A 23,555-nucleotide genomic window follows, 5' to 3' on the forward strand; every position below is an offset into this window, starting at 1 on the left:
AAACAAACAAAAAAAATCTTATCCTGGGCTGAAAAATCACCTTAGGGTTCTGCTGCTTCATTTCAGCTGCAGCCTCCCCCAGGAAACTTGTCTCATGTTTAACTAGCTGCCTTGTTGCAAATTTTTCCTAATGTCTCTTCTGACAGCCAGGATCCTCCTTGAACAGTGACATTCAGACATATTGCACCCACCACCAGAACCAAATTAATGAACAGAATGCCTTGCATATTTTATAGTAAGCCACATTCCTATGTCTTGTTGAAGCTTTTGCCCTATAACAAGATGGCATTGCAGATCCAGGGATATTTAGTGATCTGATGTAAACCTGAAACTTTCCACACACACTTTTTTTTATCATTTCTGGCACCTGAAAAGGTACCTGACCAGTTCTGGTCTTTTAAAATTGTTCATTCCTTTTTTGCTTAGCACAGCTAAGCTGTAATCTAATTTTTTCCAGACATTTACATTATTTCAGATCCCCCTGAATACTAGTCCTGAACTTGGCTGTGCTTGTACCTGTCTCAGCTTAGCATGATCTGCAGAGTGAAGAACCATGTTCTCTAATATGTCATCCAAGTATTTAATTCCAGTAGTAACTACTATGGGAGCTGCAGATCTCCAGCTCTTCCAGAGACTGCTGCCTTTTATGTGCGTAGAAAGAAATTGATCATCTTTATCATACTTTTCTGAAAAGTAAAAATAAATAAATCTTGGCATTACAGGCTTCATAGGCTACAGCTCCTCCCTTTCTCCCTTTCTTCAAGATAGCACATTAAGTGTTCTTTTCTCCAGTCTTCTCAAGCCTCATTTGTCCTCCACAGATTTTCAAAGATTATCACTAATGGCACTGAAATTGCTTCAGACAGTTTTTTCAACTATCCAGAGCTGAATTCCTCCTGGCTCTGCTAACTTAAGTATTCAAACCTATTCTTTCCCTCTTTCCTGATAGAACATTGGCTGCACTGGTGTAGCTGACCCTCTCAGGAAGAAGAGAAAGGATAAAAAAAGTCATTCAGCACTTCTGCTTTCTCACTCGCATCTTTTGAGAGCTTTTCCTTTCCACTGAGCAGTGGACTAACTCATTCCCTGGCCCAGCTCTTGCTAAAATACATTTATAGAAACCTCTCTGGCTGCCCTGTAGGTCTTTTGCCAATTGCAGCTCATTTGGACTTTAGCCCTCTCATTTATCTTTGCATGTTCACGCTGAAATCGTTCTCAATAGTTTGACCTACTCTCCAGTTTTTGAATGTTGCTTTTGAGTTGCAGGTCATTAAAGAGCCCGTGATGTAGCTGAAGTAATCTCTTACTATGTTTCCCATCTGTCCTCTCCATTAGGGGAGTTCATATTTGTGCCATTAAATTTGCTTCTCTAAGAAACTTTCAACTCTCCTCAACTTCTTTTTCTCTCCAACCCGCCTGCCAAGACAGTGCTTTGAGCTGGCTAAAATCCACTGCCTTGAAATCCACTATCTTCCCCATGCTGCTCTCCTTACTTTTTTAATAATCAGCTGTCTGGCAATCTAGATTTTTATTTTTTTTTTACTTCAGAAAAGCTGTTCTGATGGGCAGAGTCATTCATTCCATGAATTTCCTAACCAAGGACTGAACTCCAGTTACAGATCACTTTGTTCTCCATTGGGTTCTGGAGATTGAACAGGGTCAACTTCAAGCACTTGAAAGAAATTTCCCTGCCAGAATCTCACAACCAACCCTGTCCTGCAACAAAGCACCACCCCAAAAAAGAGAGGAATTTGCAAACAGCTAAGGGTAGGGAAAACAGATCTCTGGCTTCTGGGGAAGGACAGACACATCCTCCAAAGCATCTGAATCTCTAGGTTAGTGTCCTTAGAAAAGGCTGCAGAACCCCCCTTGCTGCTGGTGCAAGATATAATGAAGGATTTAAGTGCAGGTTGTAAAATTCTATGTGCTGTCCTAGGCAATTTATACCTTTCCAAATGATGCCTCTCCATTCCTTAAATATGGGAACTCACCCTGGAGGAGGCAGCCCTGACCCCAGTCCTTAAAACATCCTCTGCACAGGGGATACTTAAATCCTGGTGCTGTGCTCAGCTGTGCAGTAGCACTCGATAGAAAAGAGCAACTTAGACAGAGGAGCTATGAAAGAACAGACATTTTTACAGCAGCCCACTAGTACTTAAAGTAGGGAAGGAAGAAGGAAGATGACAGCATGTACAAGGGAGGCACTGCAAACAGCTCTGCTCCTAACATGTGCTTAGAAAGATACCTGTTATCTGGGGTTTGCCAGCTGGCTCCTCTACACTCAAGATCACACTGCCTTTAACTCTGCTTGCTTCACCATTCCCTGAAATGCAGTCTTTGCCCTGAAGAAAAATCCCTTCCTGCTGGCTGGCAGTGATTAGGTGGCCCCAAAGAGCTCCTGCACCTGGGCATTAGTGGGACATGTCCTGCAGGAATCCAGGCTGCCCCACGGATCTTCCCTGCCCTAAGGAAGCTGCAAAGACCCTGGCTAAGTCCTGGCAGCTCTCCTGAGGAGATGTAAAAGAAATGGATTTCAGCTCCTCCAAATCCTCTACTGCTATCACCCATTACCTCCTGCAACAGCAAAACGCAATGTTTTAGCTAAAATCCCCAAAGGATCCTAGGGCATGGACTGTGCCCTGCAAACCCCCTCCTGGGGCCCTGTTAATCCCACCTGCAGGAATGCCACCTGCTTTCCCAATGCCAAATCTGTCAATAATTGATCTTATCAACAAGACATGGAGCTTCACACCCATTTCTAGATCAACCTCCAGTCCTTCAAGTGAAGGTGATTCTCCTGCACCCTTCTCCTAAAGCCCAGTTATCACCAAGTCCCAAAGAAGAAACCTTTCTAGGCCCTTGCAGAAAAGCAGGACACATCAGCCATAGGATTAAGAAAGAAAAAAAATGGTGCAAACAATGAGTTACCCACAACCTGATCCATACTAAGGATCCATATTACCAGCTTAATTTCTGGCTGCTCCCTATTGCACCATACAGCTCCTTCTGCAAATGTTTCAAGCTTCACCTTAAAAAGATTTAAGTCCTTACTCCATGGCCACCTTTGGCCTAAACCTGCTCCTAAGAACATCTGGACACTGTCAGTATGCCCTCTCATGGAAATTAATACTAATGTTCCCCCACAGAAGAAGTATTTCTCCTACTAAGTTGCTTTTACCCAACTATTTGCACCTCAACCAAGCACCCTAGGCAGGCTGTATTAATATATGGGTTGCTGCTTTATTTTTTTCTTTCTAGGTTGTTTCCATTTATCGTGGGCTTCTCCATTTAGTATTAAATTGACAGTGACAGATCAACCCTTTGTCTTCCAAATTCACTGATTTTTTTAATAACAATTTTTAGAAACAGATCTGTGGCTTGCACACACACCGAGGCGAAATGAAGATGACAGCACATTTGAGCAAGGTAGCAATAAAAAAGTGGTAGTAATAAAGAATAAAAATGCTATATCGGGTTGCCATGGGAACCAGCATTCAAGGACTCCAGGTAACGTTGTAAAACATGCCACCGAGCATAAAACAGCTAAGCAGGTTAAGAGGTTATTTATTAGGCTGCAACATGTTGTGCAGTGCCCTCTGGTGAGAGCGCAAGAGAGACATGAAAGGGCTGAAAACCGATGGCAGAGGATGGAAGTTTTGGTGCCCCCTGCTCCTCCCCACCCGGGAGCTGCCAGCTCGGCAGCTGCAGGAATTGGAAGGAGCGGGAGGGCCCCGCAGGCATCGTGCAGAGCTCCGGGGAGGTGATGCCAGGACACGCACCCACGTTCAGCTCCCACTGGTAGGAGCCAAGAGCACCATAAATCACCAAGGAAGTGACCAAGGGCTTCGGGAAACATTTCAGTAGGTGGGACCTGCTGACCTCTGCAAAGTGCTGCTTTTCCTACCGAGAGCAGGGGAGTTGTGAAGAGGAAAGTTGCAGTAGGCATGAGAGAAGCCAGTAAGCACAATCCTTAGCTGCAGGATGTTTACTTAAGGACAGAAAGAGTAACTGTGCCGTGCCCAGAAATTTCACCGAAATTAGCAGCAGTTCCCCACGTGGAAGAGTTGCAAAACCAGGTTTAGATTCCCTGGAGCCCTGGGGCTGCACTCCCCATGGAGGAACATAGAGAAACAACTCCACAAGGCAAGCAGTCCACATACCAAAAAAAAAAAAAAAAAAAATCAAAAAGCAATTCAGTAATTCAATTTAACACAAAGTAACACCATCCTCAAGCGTCCTTTCCTATGAGAGTCAAAAGTACACAGATATAAATCCAACAAAAGAGGTTCTCAAGCACCTTGACAACCCAGAGCCTTTCCCATGATTCTTGCACCCCCCATACAAAACAGAGGCTGCTGCATGAGTGCAACATCCCCTGTTGCAGCCTCCCAGGGACAGCCCAGGCTCGGGTAGAGGCTGTGGCTGATGGCTGTTCCTGTAACTGCAAACATTCCTGCCTCTTTCCAGGCACCATTATTTAACCATAAGCATTTATTTGGGGAAGTAGGGTAGGTTGGTTGCAAATATCACAGCACAGGATTTTCTTTTTTCAAACAGGCCTTTCTGTAGGGAAACCAGCAGAAAACCTACTTAAAGGACTTTAAATAAACACTTTGTATTTTGTATATATTTGCTCCTCCAGAGCTGCAATCAGATCTAACAGTGTCCCATTCCATCATCCTTCCTGTTACACCTAAAGTAGGGAAAATCTTAACAGAGAAGGGGAATGATTTTTTCAAAGCCTGTCAAAACCTGGCATAACACGAGGCATAGCTGGATAAATTTCTTCTATCATCAGACCCAGACTTTCACTGCAGCTTTTCTCTGCTGGGACTATGGCCCTGGTCCAGCCTGCAAGCACTGCTATGTTACCAGCCAGCTCCAGTAGCCATAGCAGCCCTGTGGCTAGCAGAAGCCTTGAATTTGTATTTCAACTGCAGAATCACTGCTGAGGGGGTGGAAGTAGGGGCCGGGATACGAAACCCAGCTCTCCTTATTTTCCCCTGGACTGTTAAAGCTGTCAATTCAATTCTCCCCCCACTAAGTGGCACCAATGCACCGCAAACCACAACGAAAACATCTGTACAGACAGCTTATAAATAAATATTCCCGTCTTCCTGTGCCTGGCCCGCAGCAGGGGAAATCAAACAAGCAGGGGAGTGCGTGCGGGAAGGGGCTGCGGGCGGTGCCGCGGGGCAGCTCCTCCCCAGCCACGCAGCCTCAGTGCCACGGCAGCAGCCCTGGGGGGATGGCTCTCCCCCATCAGAAGTGTTTTAATCACATTTCTATGAAGGAAACGCAGGAAAGAGGGTAACAGGCAATCTCCTGTTACCCACACTTCCCCACACCTACCCCTGTGTAGAGACGGCCATGGGTGCTGGGACAGGAGCACAGAACAACAACACCCACCAAGTGTTGAGCCAAACCCAACTCGATGCAGTTGAACTGCAAGAAATCGACACCACAAATCAAACCGTGAATGCCTGAGCACTGCGGGTTTGCTTTTAGAGAGCCCTCGTTCAGGAGAGCAGTGAGGTCTGTCTGTCCTCAGGTCCTGGCAGAACCACCCTTAAGGCTTTGCCCAACTTTACCTGCCAGACACTCATAAAGTGGAGACATGGGACAGGGACAGCCCTGCAGTATATCAAGTCTACCAAAAAACAAACAAAAAACCCCAAACCAAACTAAAACAAAAAAGCAGCTGGGAAAAGACTATGCAAATCACAAAGCCCTTTTAGGTTTATCATCATGCAAGAGCAGAAGCTAACGGGTGAAACTGTCTAGGAAATACCTCCTCACAGCACTCTGTGAGAGAAGTGATGATTAACCAAAACTGCAATAGAGAACAAATAAATTATTAAGCAATCAATTACTACTTCACTTACATGAATACAAATGAGAACAACTGTGCAGTTTGGGACATCAGTTTCCTTTGCCATAGCTTCCCATTTGAGAGAGCAACAATGATCACTGCTAGCTGGGGAAACCAGGACGTGCAGAAGTCTAAGGATGTCTTGTTCAAACTGGAAGGTCACCTCTGGATTAACATATTAAATATTTCAAGGAAACTTAGTAGTTCTCTTAGCATATGATAGATATTTCACCTCAAGTGCAGCATCAATCTGTGTGACCATCACACTGAGGCAGACAAGAGACTAAAAGCCTTGGTTCCAAAAAGTGGTCTGTATTGAGGATCAGAGAAGAAAACACAATATATAAGCAGGGTACTCTACCTACAACAGCTGTTTTCACTATTGATCCATGGTAACCTATGGTATTTATAAACCATGGGATGTACAGAAGCTGGTGAATGCTCAGGTGATAGCAGAGTGCTGCACAGAGCAATGCCCAGAAAGGGAGAGCAGAACCTGGCAGTGATGGAAGGATGGGTCTCAAAAGTTTCAACAACTGCCTCATATTTTTTTCAGCAGAAAACTGCTGGAAAAGGTCAGCATCCCAGTCGTCCTATCCAGGCCAGCCTGGCCAGCCACCCAGATCCCAGTGCTGGAAGCAGACATTCACTCCCCCAGCCTAGGAGGAGGGCCTGTGGCTGGTGGTCACCGTATTCCACACCACACATCCCAATCTGCTTTCCTAAATTAGCGAGATGCAATGACCACAGAGGAATAACATCTCTTCTCCACAACAGAGTAAAGAGCCACAATCACCACCTTATTTCAGCAAATCTGAACAGTTATCCCTAAGGGAAGGAAAGCATCTCTGAGGGGAGGAAAAAACAGCTCATAGGTGCCCTGGAGCTTGTTTTTAACAGAACACTCACAGATGTAGAAGTGACATTAAATCCCCAGTGCACTGAATCCAACCCGGGGAATAAAAGAATCCCACTGGTCTCAAAACATTATAAATCTCCTACACTGAATACCCAGGCATCATGTCACTGGCTACAGATGTCAACTTGCATCTTCATGCTCTCTCCACCTTCCTCCCTGCAATACCCAGCAGCCGATTATGCTGTTGTTTGCTGTAGACTGAAGTAATTAAGCTTAACCCTGGTCCTGTGGGAGTCCCAGAGAAGGTTAGTGATCCACAGGCATGACATGTTGTTATTTATAGCTGATTAAGTTCTATTTATCTACATTTAAATGTTGCAGGAGATGGGAGAGATCCCAAAACACATCTGTGTCTTATTAGAAACACCAGCTGTGTGTGGTAGCTTAAGGTTTGCCTTGCTTGAGAGGTTATAAGGAAAAAACCAAACCCCAGAATAATTCAAATTCTTCACTGTAGCTAAAAAAATTGGTGTGGTTTAGTTATGATCTTCAAGATGTCAGCCCAAAATCCCATGCAACTGAACTGCTTCTGGGGTCAAGCTCAAACACTAAATTAGTCACTCTGAAGCTGTTCTGAGCACTGTAATTGCCTTTAATTTTACTGTAAGACTAAGACACATGAAAAAGGTGACCAGAAGCTCACAAACTTCTGAGCCTATATGTATTTAGGAATAGCACTGTGATTTAGCTAGGAAGACCATGCTTGTATATAAGCTCTACTTTCACACACACACAAAAGAAGAGTAAACTCATGGGATGCTGTTCTGTTACCACCCTTTCCTTCAGACAGATGTGATGCTACAGTCCACAACAGAACTTAGCATTACAATCTTTGTTTCCTCTGTGTAATTTAAATTACTGGATTTAAGTTAAGAGTTAAGAGAACAGCAACAGAATTGCTTGCCTGTAGAAGATATAAATATTTTTAAGAATATTACAACAATAACTCAAAAAAACAGACCCCGGAAGAGGGGATAGCACCATTTGGTCACTATTAGCACCAAATCAGAAGAGGTAACAGAGTTTATCTCCTAATTGCCAAAGCAAAAAATAATGAAGGAAACAGTATGCTGATGTCTCCCAGAAAAAGTCCTGAGATGAAACATCCATATGGCAACAGCAGGATCACACAGGGAAAGCTACATTTTGTGGCTGCAGAGCTCTAACTCTCCAGAAGATGCTTCTCATGAGCCAGAGGAACCATTTGCCATCTCTCCTCCCTTTTCTTCTACTTTGCATGCCAGCTATATGTGAGTTGTGAGATTTTCTTTGGTAACTGGTCTAGACCAGAAGAGCTGAGTTTCCCTTTTACATCACCTGAAGTGGAGCTGAGATTCAAAATGAAACTTCAGGGTAAAAAGCAAAACCTCTGAGTTTTGCAAAGAACTCTCTGAAATGCCTTGCCTGAGCTTTGGTAACTTCTTCTTGCACAGGAATCAGTGAAACCGTATCCACAGGAGCTGTGTAAAACTGTGCATTTTGAAGGGAGAACACTCACAAGGGCCACTTTCACCCCAGCCACTGACTGCAATTGTATCACAGAATCCTAGAATGGTTCAGCTTGGAAAGAACCCTGAAAAGTCACCTAGTCCAACCACCCAGGGTTGGAGAGGAGGGAGCAGAGGTATCTTCAACTGATCAAGTTGCTTACAGCCCTGTCCATCCTAACATTGAATGTTGGGATGCCCATAACCTTGATAACCTTGATGCCCCAGGGATGGGGCATCTACCATCTCTCTGGGCAACCTATCCCAGTGATTTGCCATCCTCACTGTGCAAAATGTCTTCACATATCCAGCCTCGATCTATCCTCTTCATTAAAAAGCATGACTCCTTGTTATATCATAACAGCCTCTGCTAAAATATTTGTCCCCATCTTTCTTATAGTACTGAAAGTACTTGAAGTACTGGAAGGCTTCAATAAGGCCTCCCCACAGCCTTCTCTTCTCTAAGCTGAACAACCCCAACTCACTCTCAGCCTTTCTTCACAGGAGAGGTGTTCAACAGCTGATATTAACAGCATTAAATCTCAAATTAGAGAATGGCTGGAGTGAACCTGGGATATTTCCAGTTTCCCTGAGAAACACAACGCTGCCAGCTCTCTGCTTTGTTGTGAGGCATGTGATAATTTGGCATCTTCCTCTAAGTTCTGAAATTTGCTGGAACAAAAGATATGTTGAGCTTTCATTAAGAGGAAAAAACAAAGTGTACATCTTGAGTCATAAACACAGACTTGAAAATATAGCCCATGAGTGCTTGAATACAATTAAGAATCTAACCCAGTATTCATTAAGTATCTTGGCTGCTGGGTACCTTATTTGTTCATTCTTATTATTTTATTAGATTTGGTAACTCAAATACTTTAGAGATGTATTTCAGCTGTAGGTGATCTTTTGCTTAATGACACTTGTGGCTTGTGCAAGCCTAAGGAAATCATGAAGTCATCCTACATCTCTGTCCAGTACTTTTAAAAACACAGTCTGATCGTTCTCTTTCTCCCAACTTTGACTGCCCTATTTACTTAGTGTCATCTCTGTCAGGGCTAGAGATGGTTTTAACTGCTAATTTTTCTTACCTGTGCTTTTGGATTACAGGTTCCAGCAGTTGTAAGCATACATGGGACTCAATAACTCAACTGCCAAAAAGATTCCTCCTGTATTACAGGAAAAACTGAAGTACTTTGAATTAAAAGCCACAGGGGTGGGGGGAACAAAACAAAACCAAAACCAGTAACAAAGCAAACTCTGGTTATTCCAGAGTACAGTTTCCCCTCGTACTTTGTGTTGCAATTATTTACATGTTCCCAGATAGCCCAACTGATGTGGTCCAAGGTTTTGCTGTGGACTCTGTGGAACGTGTTGTGACTGTGCCAGCCTGAGCACACTCAGCAAGTTATCAGGCTGGATGGGGGATAAGAGGATACATTGCATTTGCTACTAAAGGAAAAAAAAAAAAAAAAAGAAAAATCAGTAAGCTATGCAAAATTAGCTCATGCTAAACACCAAATCAAAAAAACTCAACCAAATGCAAACCCCAATTCAAGCACACTACAGGAAGCAGGCAAGAGGTGCCACCACTTTGACAACTCAAGATTCTCTGGAGGGCTGAACAGCACCAGTAACCACCAGTAACCACCACCTTCCAGCTCTGCAGCTTCCTAGCAGCTTCAACACGGGGACTCAACAGTGAATATATTATCACATATTTTAGCCCAGAACGTAAAGACGTGTACTTGAAAGCTGCAATTAAGGCTTCCTCACACATTGTCCTAAATAATCTTTTCTTCACTCCTGCAGATGCAAGACAAAACATACAACTTGTGAATCCTCTCCAGTCAGCTGCAATCCTAATGCCCTCCCTGCCTTGGCTCCTGGCAGAGCTGCACCCTGATGCCACAGGACAAAAAGCTATCAGCTGGGAAACGCAGCAGCACAGCCTTGTGAAAGGCAAGGTGGAGGATCCAGCCTCAGCACACAGCTCTTAATACTTGTCTAACCACAGTATTTGTCAGGCATCAGTATGCTGCAAGTGCTGCTTGGTGTGAGAATTACAGCTCTCCTGGTTTGCTGGCAATACCAGGGTCATCTGGATGCTGCTAAAAAGAGGTAATAATTATAGGTGGGAGAACTGAAATGGTGTAATGCACACAGATCTACTGCCTACCAACCAAAGCTAATTCCAACCAGTCACAGATTATTTCAGAATTTGGTAAATGCAATTAATACACAATGTGTGTAATTATCTCAGCAGACACTTCCTCCTCATGCTCACAATATTTTAAGTTGATTCTTTTGCTGGACTGGCTAAAAATACATCTGTAGACAAGAAATGCCTGGGTGCACTGTTTTACTGCTAAGGCTGATGAGCAGGAGCTGAAATAGAAAAGGAAAAAACACTAAAAAGGGTTTCCACGGTGAAAATTCATCCTGAATTTCCATTTTCTAACCATAGTCCTACACCTTCAGTATTTTCCCTATTGTTCACCTGAGCTCCACAGTTTCTCTGCTTCCTCATTTCAAATTATATTTACACAGAAAACAAATCAATTTAAATTGTTTTGAAAAACTAAGCAGCACACACTTTCAGATGTGCAAGAGCTGCTGAGTCCATAATTTACTAGAGGAAAGGCAGAACCCAAATAAGGCCAAATATAGCACCCTTAATAAGAATTAGACAAAAACACCACGTTGATTTCTGTCACTCCCCTGTCCCATTCAGCACGTACATGATGGAGATTTGTTCCCAGACTCTATCTAAAAAAAATTGAAAGCATAACAGTCCAAACCAGTATAAACAACAGAAATGCACTGCCACAAACATCGGGTAGATTTTTAAGGACTGGTATTTTACATCCCCATTAAACTAATAGATTTTTACAGGAATTCTGTATTTTGGGAGTACCAGCAGAATGCTCACTGAGCAACCCAGCACTTGTACCCTTATAGCTTCTGAAGCTGCATGCAGCTCAGGGCACCTAAATTGGATCTAATGGCAAGAGGCACAGAAGTACCTTGTTTTTCTTCTTTCCCTCAGCATTCACTTCCACTCCTCAGCACAGGTCACCTCCTCTGCACACACACACTGCTGCCAGACAGTGCTCAGAAGAGGCTTCGTGTCTCAAAATAACAATGATCCAAACCAAGAGCTCAAGCACTTAAACAAAAACACAAAACAAGAGAAGGGAGGCGGAGGGGGAAAAAAAACCAACCCAACAACATGCAGTGGAATAAATCCAACCATAGCAGCTGAGTGAGCCCCTGGCAAGTGCCAGCAGTTTCAAAAGAGCTGTAATCTCTGAACTGTTATCAAGGTTTTATCACACTCCAGTTCTTATCTAAACCAAACAATCACTAGAACAGCAGCTGATAAGGCATCCTGACAAGGTAATTCCAGCAATTTAAATCCACAGCTACAGCCATCATACACCAAGAATATTTTAACACTCTTTCCAGTTTAACCTCTAATCTCTCTTCCTCTGCTCTTTCCAAACACGGGGCCAATTTTTCTCTCTTACAGCCTGGCACACTTCCTGCCATTCCTTGTGTTCCAGGCAGATGCCCTTTGAGCCCTCCCCTTCGGCCTGGGCAGCTCATCCACCAACACTGCCTTGCTCAATCAAAAGGATCATTATTTTCCCTCTGAATACAAGTGTCCATTTTCCCTGGCTTGACAAAAGTCCATCATTAAAAGCAGTGTCACTAAATCTGTCACGAGGTGCTGTGTGGGAAAGGAGAGGGAAATAAAAGGCAGCAAACTTGAGGCAGGATCAGCCCTGGCCCTGGTGCAGTTGGGTGCAACACAACAGAAACATTTCATTTGTGGGATTTTCACCTAGAACATCTCACCCACATGTCACAAGGCAGAATTAGCTCAAGAGTCTTTTAGCTCAGCATCTCCTCTTCCAAAATCTTTCATTGGCCAGAAAATCCAGTATCATGTTCTCCATTTCTGCTTGAAACAGACTTTTTACATCAGGCCAGACTTTGATTTATGGGACATCTGAAAACACTTATTCATGCTAAATGTAGTTGGCAAGTGACATCCAAATCCAACCCAAACCCAGCTACCTCAACTGGACAGAAGCATCAGTCAATCTGATGCAACTTCTGGACAGTAGACACTGCCTTGACACAATTCCTAATTATTTCTCTCCTTATGCTGGAGCAGAAGAGTCATATCAAGCTGCTAAAATATTCCTGAGTCTATAAAGCTGGGCGCAGTAACTTGCCTATAGCTCACAACTTTATGTACATAAGACAGGGCAGAACAGCTTTAGAACCACCCAAGTTTACTCTCAGCTTTCCACAGCTCCCACGAGGCTGGGGGGCCAAGCACTACTCTTGTGCAACAGCCTCGGGCACACCCAGCACCTGCAAGTGCATCAGAAACAGCAGCCAGAGCTACTAAAGTTATTGGAGTAACTAGAGGAAAGTTTCTGGATTAAACTGGACCCAGGTCCCTTCTGGAGTGCCATAACTGACTTTGTCAGAGCTGTTGTCTTCATATCAACAGAAAGTGAACAATGTAAACCAGAGAAATTGCTCAATTCCCTCGGGTTGAACTTTCAAAATCAGGAAAGGGAATTCAAGATTTCTTGGCATATGCACACAGGGGTGAAAAAAAAATCTCAACCAGATGCTGCAAAAACCAAGAAAGCCCTTCAGTAAGGGTGGAAAATTCCTTCACACCCTATTTCCAAAACTTTCTTCAATCAAAACTTAATGAATCAAGAAACAAAACAGATGCAAAAATCCACTTTCCTCTATAAATCATCACGTCTGACATTTGAAATGCAAACTAATTTGTTTAAATTACAAACCATATATGTGGCTATAGAAACAATAGAGTCTTCAGATTTTAATCAGCAAAAATAGATCTTGAGTTTCAGAAAAACTTATACAGCTCAAGTGGGAACAGAACATATAAATATAACATGGTACTCTTACACTTCAAGAGGCCAAAGAGCTGTGAATTATTTCCTTTCTCTTACAGTGTAGAGATTAATCCATTAATCCATTTTTCCATTCCTGAGTAAATTCCAACCAGAACAGTACTGAGACCCTGGCATCAGGGAATCCCACCAGAACTTAACTGATTTACTGGGCTTGAAAATATTGATGTGTTTAAATACTTCTCTGAAGAGGGATACATCAAGATGCAGAGAGCATGAGTATCTTAACACAAAGGAAGAAAACAATCATCTAGTTCTTGAAGGATGTGAAGTTTGTACCAAAATACCCATCACCTTTGTGTTCCTCCTTTTGTGGGGGTTATGGGAGTGGTTATTGTATTCTGAAGGGTCTCTGTTGCATAAGATTTGCAAGGGCTGTGCATCCCCCCTGAGTCCAGCTGGTTTGCTTCAAGAACAAATGAATGTTACCATTCATAGAATCATAGAATTGGCTGGGTTGGAAGGGACCTCAGAGATCATCAAGTCCAACGCTTGATCCACTCCCCCCGTGGTTCCCAGCCCATGGCACTGAGTGCCACATCCAGGCCCTTTTTAAATATCTCCAGGGATGGAGAATCCACCACTTCCCTGGGCAGCCCATTCCAATGTCTGATCACCCTCTCAGTAAAGAAATTCTTTCTAATGTCCAACCTAAACCTCCCCTGGCACAACTTCAGCCCGTGCCCTCTTGTCTTGCTGAGGGTTGCCTGGGAAAAGAGACCAACCCCCCCCTGGCTCCAACCTCCTTTCAGGGAGTTGTAGAGAGTGATGAGGTCTCCCCTGAGCCTCCTCCTCTCCAGGCTGAACACCCCCAGCTCCCTCAGCCTCTCCTCATAGGATCTGTGCTCGAGTCCCTTCACTGGCCCAGTTCCCTCCTTTGGACCTGCTCCAGCACCTCAATCTCCTTCCTGAGCTGAGGGGCCCAGAACTGGACACAGGACTCAAGCTGTGGCCTCACCAGCGCTGAGCACAGGGGCAGAATCACTTCCCTGGACCTGCTGGCCACGCTGTTCCTGAGCCAGGCCAGGATGCCATTGGCCTTCTTGGCCACCTGGGCACACTGCTGGCTCATGTTCAAACTCTTCCTTCAGCCAATTCTGAGTGCACAGCAAACTTGCCTGTGAAAGCACAGTTCTGATACATCCACTCAGCATTTAAAACATCCAATGCAACCTGCCATAAACTGTCACTTCAGGCATTTATGGCAGACAGTAAACACATGCTTATCAGAGAACAACTGCACCCTGTGAGCTCAGCCAATGGAGCAGCATTTCTTATCAAACCAATGGCTTATCAGCCAACCTAACAAAAATAAAGGTTACAGCATATGGTCTCCTCCTTTTTACCTCTGCTCCATCAAGACGTATGACTTCAATTAAAGCCACACTGCTCAGACCTTGTAGACTCTCTTCCTCCTTGTCTGCCCTTGAAAGCAAAATCCTACCTTTAGAGCAAGGCACATGGAAACAATCCCCTGGAAAACCCCTCTGAACTTGACAAATATCCCATTGACCCAGCTGTTGCCATCAGAGCCCCTCACTCACACCCACCTGAGCCAGCCCTGGTTACCTCCTGGGAGCTCCCTGAGCTCACCAGAGGCTTCACCAACAAAATGAAGGTCAAGGAGCACAGAGCTCCTGTGTGGGGACATCTGCACACCCACTGAAATCACATTTAAAATCTATCAGCAGAGACCTTTCTTGCTCCTAGTGCCAGATGATAATTTGGCTAAGCAAGTTAACAAATGAAAACAAGTAATACATTAGGGAATAACTCAAATTCCCTTATTTCTACCGTGTGTCAGGAGTTGTCTCAAAACATTAGCTCACGTTGCTTGTATAAAGAAGTTGCATGAACAAGGGCACCTCTGAAGCACACAGAAAGCAGCGGGGTTTTTTTTTGACCAATACAATTATTAAAACTTCTTTCAATAGGCACATTTGTCCACACAAAACAACTTTTTCCTCCTTCTGCAGTTGTATTACCTCCCACACTGCAGCCCTGCACTCTCAGCAGCAAACAAAAGCCCCTTCAAGCAGAAGAGGCTTTATCCAACTGTAACTTAAATTAACTTAATTAACAATCATCTAATTAATTGTTGCTTTACAGTTGATGCCATCATGGTCACTTCCTTCTGTAAGTTTACAGAAGTAACCAATGTGAATAGCAGCCAGACAGATACAGAGAAGCAGTTTTCTGAAACAATTGCTATTTCATATTAAACGTAACTCTTTGTTTTTACATCCTTATAAGTAAACTCCTAAATTCAAAAGGATCGGAAGGAGCTGAGCTGCTGACACTTGGCAAACTTCATGCTGCCTGAAGTCTCCTCTGCTTCCAGGCAACAGGCGGGTGAAGAGTTGCTCCACACAAGCAAGAGACCAGGTTGCTGCCTCTTGAGAGTACTTTATTCACATCAGGTTTTTCAGATTACAAAGCTGCTGTCAGTACTATCACAGGGCTAGATGAATAATGACTTTAAAAAAAAAATAAAATCAATAGAGGCAGCCAAACTAGTAACCACTTAAACTAGTCCTGGTCAAATCCATGCTCTTAACCCTGACGTGCCAAAGTTCTTTCTAATATTTCTTTCTCATTAGATACTATTAAATTAATCTGAAACTGGAATTGCCCTGTAAAGTGGTTTGTTGTTTCTCTCTCTTTGATATCATCTAAGAATAAAACATTTGAGTTCTCTAATTTGTTGTTGACAACACTTTATTTTGCCGAGTTGTATGATTTAGAAGAAGAAACACTCATCTGGACTTACAAACAGAGTTGGATTTCTATCAGAATTACCCAAATTGCTGCAGTAGTATTTGTGAGGTTTTGAGAGCCTAAAACTCACTTCTCTCTGTGCCATTACCAAAAGGAATCCATGTAATATTCTTCTTACAATCTGAAAAGACATCTTCCTACCATTCAGCTGCCACACAGCCCAGCACACACATTTTCATAGCTTTGCTGAGCTCAAAGGCAACTTGGCCCCTGTTGCTCACAACTCTTACAGCTTGACTACAGATGGAAATGACTTCAGATGGAGGCAGGATATGAAAAGAAGAGCAATCCTCCTTTCAAATAAGGAGCCTTTTCCAGTTCACTTTACTGAATTAAGGTAAACTGCTTAAAAAGAGAGCCATGTAGTGACATCTTCAGGGTCATTTCTCCTTGTAAACAAGCCCTAAAAACCTGGGGACTGCTGAAAATGCTGCATGGGATTATCAGCTCTGCCCTCAGCAGAATCCTGGCACCTGCCTCCTGGTCCCACACCTCCTGCCTGTGCTGCAGCCCAAGGTCCTCCCCAGATGACAAGAAATGACCTCAATCTAGATGAATTTTCCTATGGATCCCACCTTTTCCACAAAAATCTTCACCAGCTACTGATCTCTTCTTTCAATACTATTTTGCCAAGAAAAAAAACCCATGAAAGCGGTTCCCATTTTTAATTATTATTTTTAAAATTCTAAAATCATTGCTCTATAAATCTGTACCTTCTTGGACAGATTACCCATGCATGCTGTTACCAAGCCAGGTTAAATTTAGTTTTACAGTAATGTACTGTCTGCAAACTCATAAACAGAAACCCTCCTTGATAAGCAAGTAATAAAACCCTGTCCTTTATTGCCACCAAGGTAATTCATACTTTAATATATCTATTATTTCAGTACTAAGATTATTTAACTGCAGCAAATTGAATTCCTCGTGAAGGAAATAAAAAAGAAAGTGCAAGAGAAATGCTGAAGCAAATCTTGGATTCTATAAGAGACTGGAGAACAAACCAAAACAAGCAAAATAATCAAATTGAAATGAGGACTGATATTTCAAGAAAGGATAGTTTAGAATAACATTTTTCATAGTGTTGCTGGGATAATTTGAAGACTGCCAAGACTATGCATTTCTGCACTATATTTGATCCAAACTACTAGAGAAAAAGCATTCAACAGCTCACTTCACAGCCACCTCAAAACAGGGTTCCCAGTTGCTAGCAAACCAACCTGCAGTAGGCAAAATGCTAGAAGTCAGAATTTGAGCTCTTTTTTTTGACTCATGCTTTCTCACTATTGCCAAATGCCTCTTTCCACAGCCTAGGACTGATTTGAAAATTCTTTTTACTACACTCCAAAAAATGAAAATGGATTGAAACATCACAGGTAGTCCTGAGAATTTATCCAATTTGTGCAAAGATTTGAAAGGTGAGTTAACCATCTGCTGTATGCTGGAACAGCTGAGAATCACAACTCTTGTTCCCATTTGTGATCTTAACTCTGCAGGTTCCAGAAATGTTTTGTATTCAGAGAACCACACACCAAAATTATCATCCTAAACCCCCACACTCAGTGCTTTGTACCATATGACATGTTTTCATCAATACTAATATGATTCACAAATTGGCAGATGATTTGGAAATATGGTTTGTAATTTATTCCTATGGAAGTCTCTTAAGACCTTAATTTTAGGGAGGGTAATTTTAAAATTTTTTTCCCCTCCGAAGAGAACATTAACCAGTTCATTTTTATTCAGTAGTCAATGCAATAGAACTATTTCAGTAACACAGTTTTACTTCACTTTAATAGGAGACTGGAATACAGATTTAGCAGCTAAACATGAGGCAGCCTAAATCCTTCCCACTCCAGGCAGGAACCTCACAGCTGTGGAGTGGTTCTCATGAAATGAGCTGCTCCTAGCAGTTCCTAGCAGACAGATGTCCCATGGCAAAAACTCCATGACCACCACCAGTCCTGTCAGGAGGTCAAGTAGAAGATACCAGCCCAGGAGGAGCTCACAAGCTCAGGAAGAAGTCAGAGCCACCTCATTTGTTACTGCTATGAAGATGGGCAGTGTACAAAAGCTGGCATCAGGACACAGCTTTACTGGATGGAAAACATCTCAGCTCCTTCCCTTAAAAGACAGCTCAAAGATGTGACCTAACACTGGCAAACTCACGCAGGAAGAAATTCTGTAGTTTTCTTAGCTTCACTGGAGTTGGCTTTTCTTGGTTTTTAGTTGAAGGTAGAGAAGGAGAGGAAAGAGGAAGGCAGAAAAATCCCAGCTGAGCAAATGGAATGGCTTCCACAGGCAGAGAGAGAATTCAGAAAGACTGCAAAGGACACTAAAGCAGCATCTGTTTTGGTTTGAGGAGGAAGGAGCCAGATAAAACATGAGCTACAACACCCATTTGGTGCTCAGTAATGGCTAGGGCACTTATGAAGGAAAACCAGGGCTGATGGTGGCACTCTGTAAATGCCAGATGAAAAAGATTGACTTAATAAATGCTAAAAATGAAGGATCACTTTTCTATGTGTGCAGAATCTCCCAATGGAGGATGAGTGTGTTGTCATTGAGCTTTTCAAGCATCTCTTCTACAGAGCTCTGGTGTATGAAAGAATAAGGCTCTAAGCAATTAAGAGTTTACAGGGAATTTTCATCTTCTAGTAAGATAACCAGGAGAGTGGTTTCTCAGTAACACAAGGATTGAAAACAGAACAGAGAACTCCACTGAGTATGTAAGATTTGTAAACAACAACTATCACCCTCACCAGAACCAATAAAGTTGAAAAATAAAACCACCAAAACAAAAAAAGAAAAATAATAAAATACTTTCTACCTTTGCCTGTACTGGCTGCACCCACACAGCAGAGAAACTAAGGCAGAAGGCAGGATCAGGACCATTTCCCTCCCATCTTAGCCACACACAATCACAATTCCCCAGGCTTCTTTTCACTAATGGCCACAAAAAGCCCATCTCGCCCAAACGTGGTTTGGCTGAGGTTCTCACACCACCAGTCCATGATTATTTGGGCTAACACAACCCTGGACTGGCCACTAGACAACAAGAGGTTGTTCTTCACTACAACTGAGGACAAGAAATGATCAAAGCTGCAAAGTTTAACAACAAAAGAAAAATGTAAAAATCAGTGGAGTGAAAGCTGCAGTACAGATCAGTTGTAGAGAGATTAATAATTAACACTGAGGACTTACTATCCTCTAAATCTTTGAAAAATGTTTAACTAGCAGTCAGAGCCATGGTAAGGGAAGTACGTGGAAGACTTTTTTCCTATATTCAAAGGAGGAAACTGAAGGAATGAGCTCCCAAAGCCACAGCAACCTGAGTCAAGTGTGTCTGGCTTCTAATCCTGACTGTTAGATCTAAAGTAATCTCCTTTAGTTTATTCTACAAACCTTGATCAGGGAAGTAGAAATCAGTATATGGAAGTACCAACATTCTTATTTGTTAACTGAAAAGCACTTGCCACAGGGGAAAAAAAGAAGACTGACCTTTGACGTGTTTGAAAGCAAATAGGAAGCAAAATCGTATCATTCCCCAATAAACTGTAAATTATTTTGTGATACGAGAGGTTATTTAATCTAAAACTATAACTATTAAGGTGAGTGATAAGAGATAAGGAAGGTAAAGACTCATGGACTTTTCAGTCTGGTATCTTATCTCTTCCAGTGTAATATTAACCAGTTTGATTCACAATATCCCTGTCACTTTGTGATCTTTCCACAGTTGAAAACAATTAGCAAATATCAAGAATCCAGAACTTTGTTCAGTTGTGCCACTAAAACAATAAATCTTGGTTTTGATCACGCATTCACGTTACAGTAGCACCAATGCAAGGAAGGTGCTGTAGAGTTGTTCTGGTTTGGCTTTTTTTCTTCTCTTTGGAAACTTTATTTTGATTCTACTCTGAAAAGAAGAATATGAACTCTTACTGCTCCTCTGCAGTCAACACACTTTTTAATCCACTTGGCAAAGATTAGTAAACTGCTTTCTAACATATTGCTTTGACATCTCTCTAACAAATTATGCCATGTTTTCCAGCAGGCATTGATTTATTTTAGAAGTCTACAAGAAGAGTCACATTAATAAAGCTGATTGTGTCTCTCATCACTGAAATAGTTTAATGATGGTGGTACTGCCATGCACATTCACCTGTACCCAAAGAAAATCAATTTACCAGGCAGACTACCCACTTGCTGTTGAATCTTTTCTTTACCTTGCATGATTGTTCATTTCAATTGAAGAAGTCGTGATGCGTCCCAGCTCGTATTGCCTGAAAATTAAGAACTCTTTAATGTCCTGTTAAATTGCAGGTGGTTTTTTCCACACAGTGGAAGTGTATTGCTCAACTAAAGACTCAGATCACAAACCTGCAATCACCCACTGCAGCCTGGGATTGTTTTAGCTCTTATGAACTGTGGCAGTTGGATAAGAGAGCTCCAAGCAGAATACTAGAGCTTGCTGCTTAGATATATATATTTTATTAAATGTACTTTACCTTCATCTTCTCTAGATCCTCTATCCTGCCAAGATCTATTCATATCAATAATTTCTCAACTTCAAGAGGATAAGGGGTATAAAACATTGCTGTGTGCTACAGCCTTAGAGACAGACATTCCATGTGCTTCAATGCAACACAAGCCAGAGGAACAGCCACAAGTGGGAAACCTTCCTTCCCCACTCCTGCACCCCTGCAAAAATGATGGTGCCCATCAAGGTGGTGGCTAAAACCAAACTGCTCAAGAAAGCAAAAATAAAGCAAATAAATAATAATAATAATTAAAAAACCCAAACAACAAACCACACCACAAAACACCAACAAACCAACAAAACCCCCAGTCCACTCTGATCCTAACCCACAGCTGTCCTGCCACAAGGGAGCAGCAGGCATTAGCAGGAATATCAGATGGAAAGGAGCAGGAGTTCTGCCTTCCAGCACTGCCAGCTCAGAGCCTGGATCAACCCTGGCTCCCGAAGCACGTGCAATAAATGCAGCCCATAGAGCAAGAAGGAGCAAACTCTCTTTGGAGGTGGCTGTCAGGCAGGTAATTTCAGCCAGAGCAGGGATGTTATCTTCTCTGCTGACAAGAGTGCTGTGGTAAACAAAAGGCCAGGCAAATAAAATGCAATCCTCACTTGCACATTCTCTTCCTTTCTAAGGCAGAGCTGTCTCCAGGCAGTTTGCATACTGATAGCTACTTGGCTGATCCTCACTGACACTGTCCAAAATGAGGTGTTTCAACACATGCTTATTTTGCAAACAACATTCAAAAGCTTTTCCTTTTGCTGCAACATTGAACCAAAACAAACTTTGAAATCTCAGAAGCTGCAACAAAACAGATTTGTCATTCTCTGAGCCAGCTTTAATCCTTTCACCACAGGAGTCTGACAGCAGAGCCAGAAAAACTTTCCACTCAGGACTGCATGAGCTGTATTCCAAGCATGTTCTTGGAAGCTCATCCTCCAGTTACTGCACAGCCTGTGCCACCAGGAGTCTCTAAGATGAGGAGATGGCTGAGGCCTCAAACACTTCATATTTCCCAAGGGAAAACAATATCCTGGTTTTCCCCACTGGAGAATGGATGGGGAGGAAACAACCTGTGAAGATGGTTTGCAGCCACCATTACAGTATACGAAGGCACAGCAAAGAACACAAATATTTCCCACCCACAGAACTCACCTTTAACCCCTACGTTCTGACCAAATTCCCCATTTTTCTTGTTGCATCTGCTTTGTGACATTACACTGCCTAGTATTACACTAAATGGATGTATATATGGAGGGATGGATGCATTACCTCAATGGACTGGGAATAGATATTGTATAAAAAACATTTTCAGGGCAGCTGCAGAGCACACAGAGAGATGGGAGTTGATCTGCTCAAATGTTGCTGCTCTCCCAGCTTACTCACTCAAACCTTTAGTTCTGGATGGTTAGCAATGGTATGATTTTCTTTCTTTCCCTCTTTTTGTAACTATTAGCTTGAACCCAAAGTGTGCTATTACATAGCTTTTCATTTGACACACCTCATCAAAGGGGGGATTTTCCTCTTGAAAACAGAACTACATGCTCTGAGTGGTGGGGAAATACAGAAACACCACCACTGATCAGCTATGCAGCATCTGCATTTGTTCCAGAAAAGCAACTTTTTGTCAGACATTTCAATGAGCTACTACCAGGATACTCTCCCTCGAATTACCAGGAGGCTGGAGAGGGAGTAACCCTGAAAGCTACATCAGCTCTGGGCAGTAACACTCTGACAATGCTTGCCTGGAGCAAGTGGCTGCAAATAAGAGGGTAAGAGAAAATTCTTCAGCCCAGAAAGAAACAAGAGGAAAAGAGAACTGGAGGAGTCCCTAGGCTTGCTAAATTGGAAGAAGACTCCAGATTTAAAGATCAGAAAGATGGCAAACTCCCAGTACCCTGCAGCAGCAGCCAGATGGTGTTTCTGCACCTCCCCAGGCCTAGAAGAGCCACCTGAGCCATGGGGCAAAGACAAACAAGGAGTTGTAATCACACAGCTTCCTAGCACCTGGCAGACAATAAATGCTCCCCCTTAAGAAACCTTTACAATCAGGTCCATTTGGCACAAAGAGGCTGTGCAGCTATGAGTATCAGTCTGTAGCAGCAGCTCAGGACAAAGCTTTTCTATATTCTTTTGCAACATCTTTGATAAGGAAACAATGGGAGCTAAAAATCACCAAGGTTAAGCATCTGGTCAGGAATCTTTTGCTTCAGAAATGTGACCAGTTTGGGGCAGGAAATAAATGTTTTCCTGCAAAGCTCTCAGCTCAGTCTTTTGAGCTCACGGGGCATAAATACTGTTCAGTATCAAAGCAGATCTGATGTCCTGCTTTTTCATCACTCACTACAACCCACGGTAACTGGGAAGTGGACAAGGGAAAAGCTGGAAATTGACAGTTGCATAGACGAAAGCTGGACTAGCAGGAGACAGCAACACGCACGTAATCAAACAAATAAATGAGGATATGAGAGATTTCTTTCTCCTCATCCCTCCTTTCCATACCATGTACTTCCTATTACCACTTCCCCAGCTGCTTCTTTGGATCCCTCCCCAAGCTATGTGCCACCAAACCCATGGGCTCAGTGGTACAGGGCACCACTGCATCCCAGAATTTCAGAGGCACTGACACTGCTCTTGCATAGAGGTTCTAGCACGCTGAAGTCATATTTACACACAGAAAATCTCAGCACAAGGCCCGATGGTGTCAACTCTCCTAATACACCAGTGTGCCTCTCCACTGACCTAGCAGTAGCTCTTCTAAGGGTCAGCCTTCAGCTTCATTCTCTCTGCCAAATTAATCACTGAGTTCTCAGATGGAACTGCCAAATGGAGCCAATGAGTGCAGATGCTGGCACTCTGGGAGCTGGACCAGATCCACCATCTCATTTTGTAGTGTCACTGCACAGCTGTCAGGCAGAACAGTTACAGGCATTACCAAGCAGGGCAAAGAATGAGGCCAGATACCTACACAAAAGTGTCTGTATCTTATAACCAACTTTGAGC

General features: G+C 43.0%; 1 protein-coding gene across 25 annotated transcripts in view; it reads right to left on the bottom strand.

Moving 5' to 3' along the window:
- The window catches only part of FBRSL1 (fibrosin like 1), a 513,458-nt gene that overhangs the window by 315,160 nt on the left and 174,743 nt on the right, over positions 1-23,555 (bottom strand). Inside the window, exon 1 of one of the 25 annotated variants that reach the window (XM_071763662.1) lies at positions 11,302-11,426. The exons of the other annotated variants lie outside the window; for them this stretch is intronic. The gene's annotated coding sequence lies outside the window, so the exon portion shown is untranslated. Of the gene's footprint in view, positions 1-11,301; positions 11,427-23,555 lie in introns of those variants that run through there. 25 annotated transcript variants of the gene reach the window in all.

The sequence above is a fragment of the Heliangelus exortis genome, chromosome 19, assembly GCF_036169615.1.
Source record: "Heliangelus exortis chromosome 19, bHelExo1.hap1, whole genome shotgun sequence".
NCBI classification, from domain to species: domain Eukaryota; kingdom Metazoa; phylum Chordata; class Aves; order Apodiformes; family Trochilidae; genus Heliangelus; species Heliangelus exortis.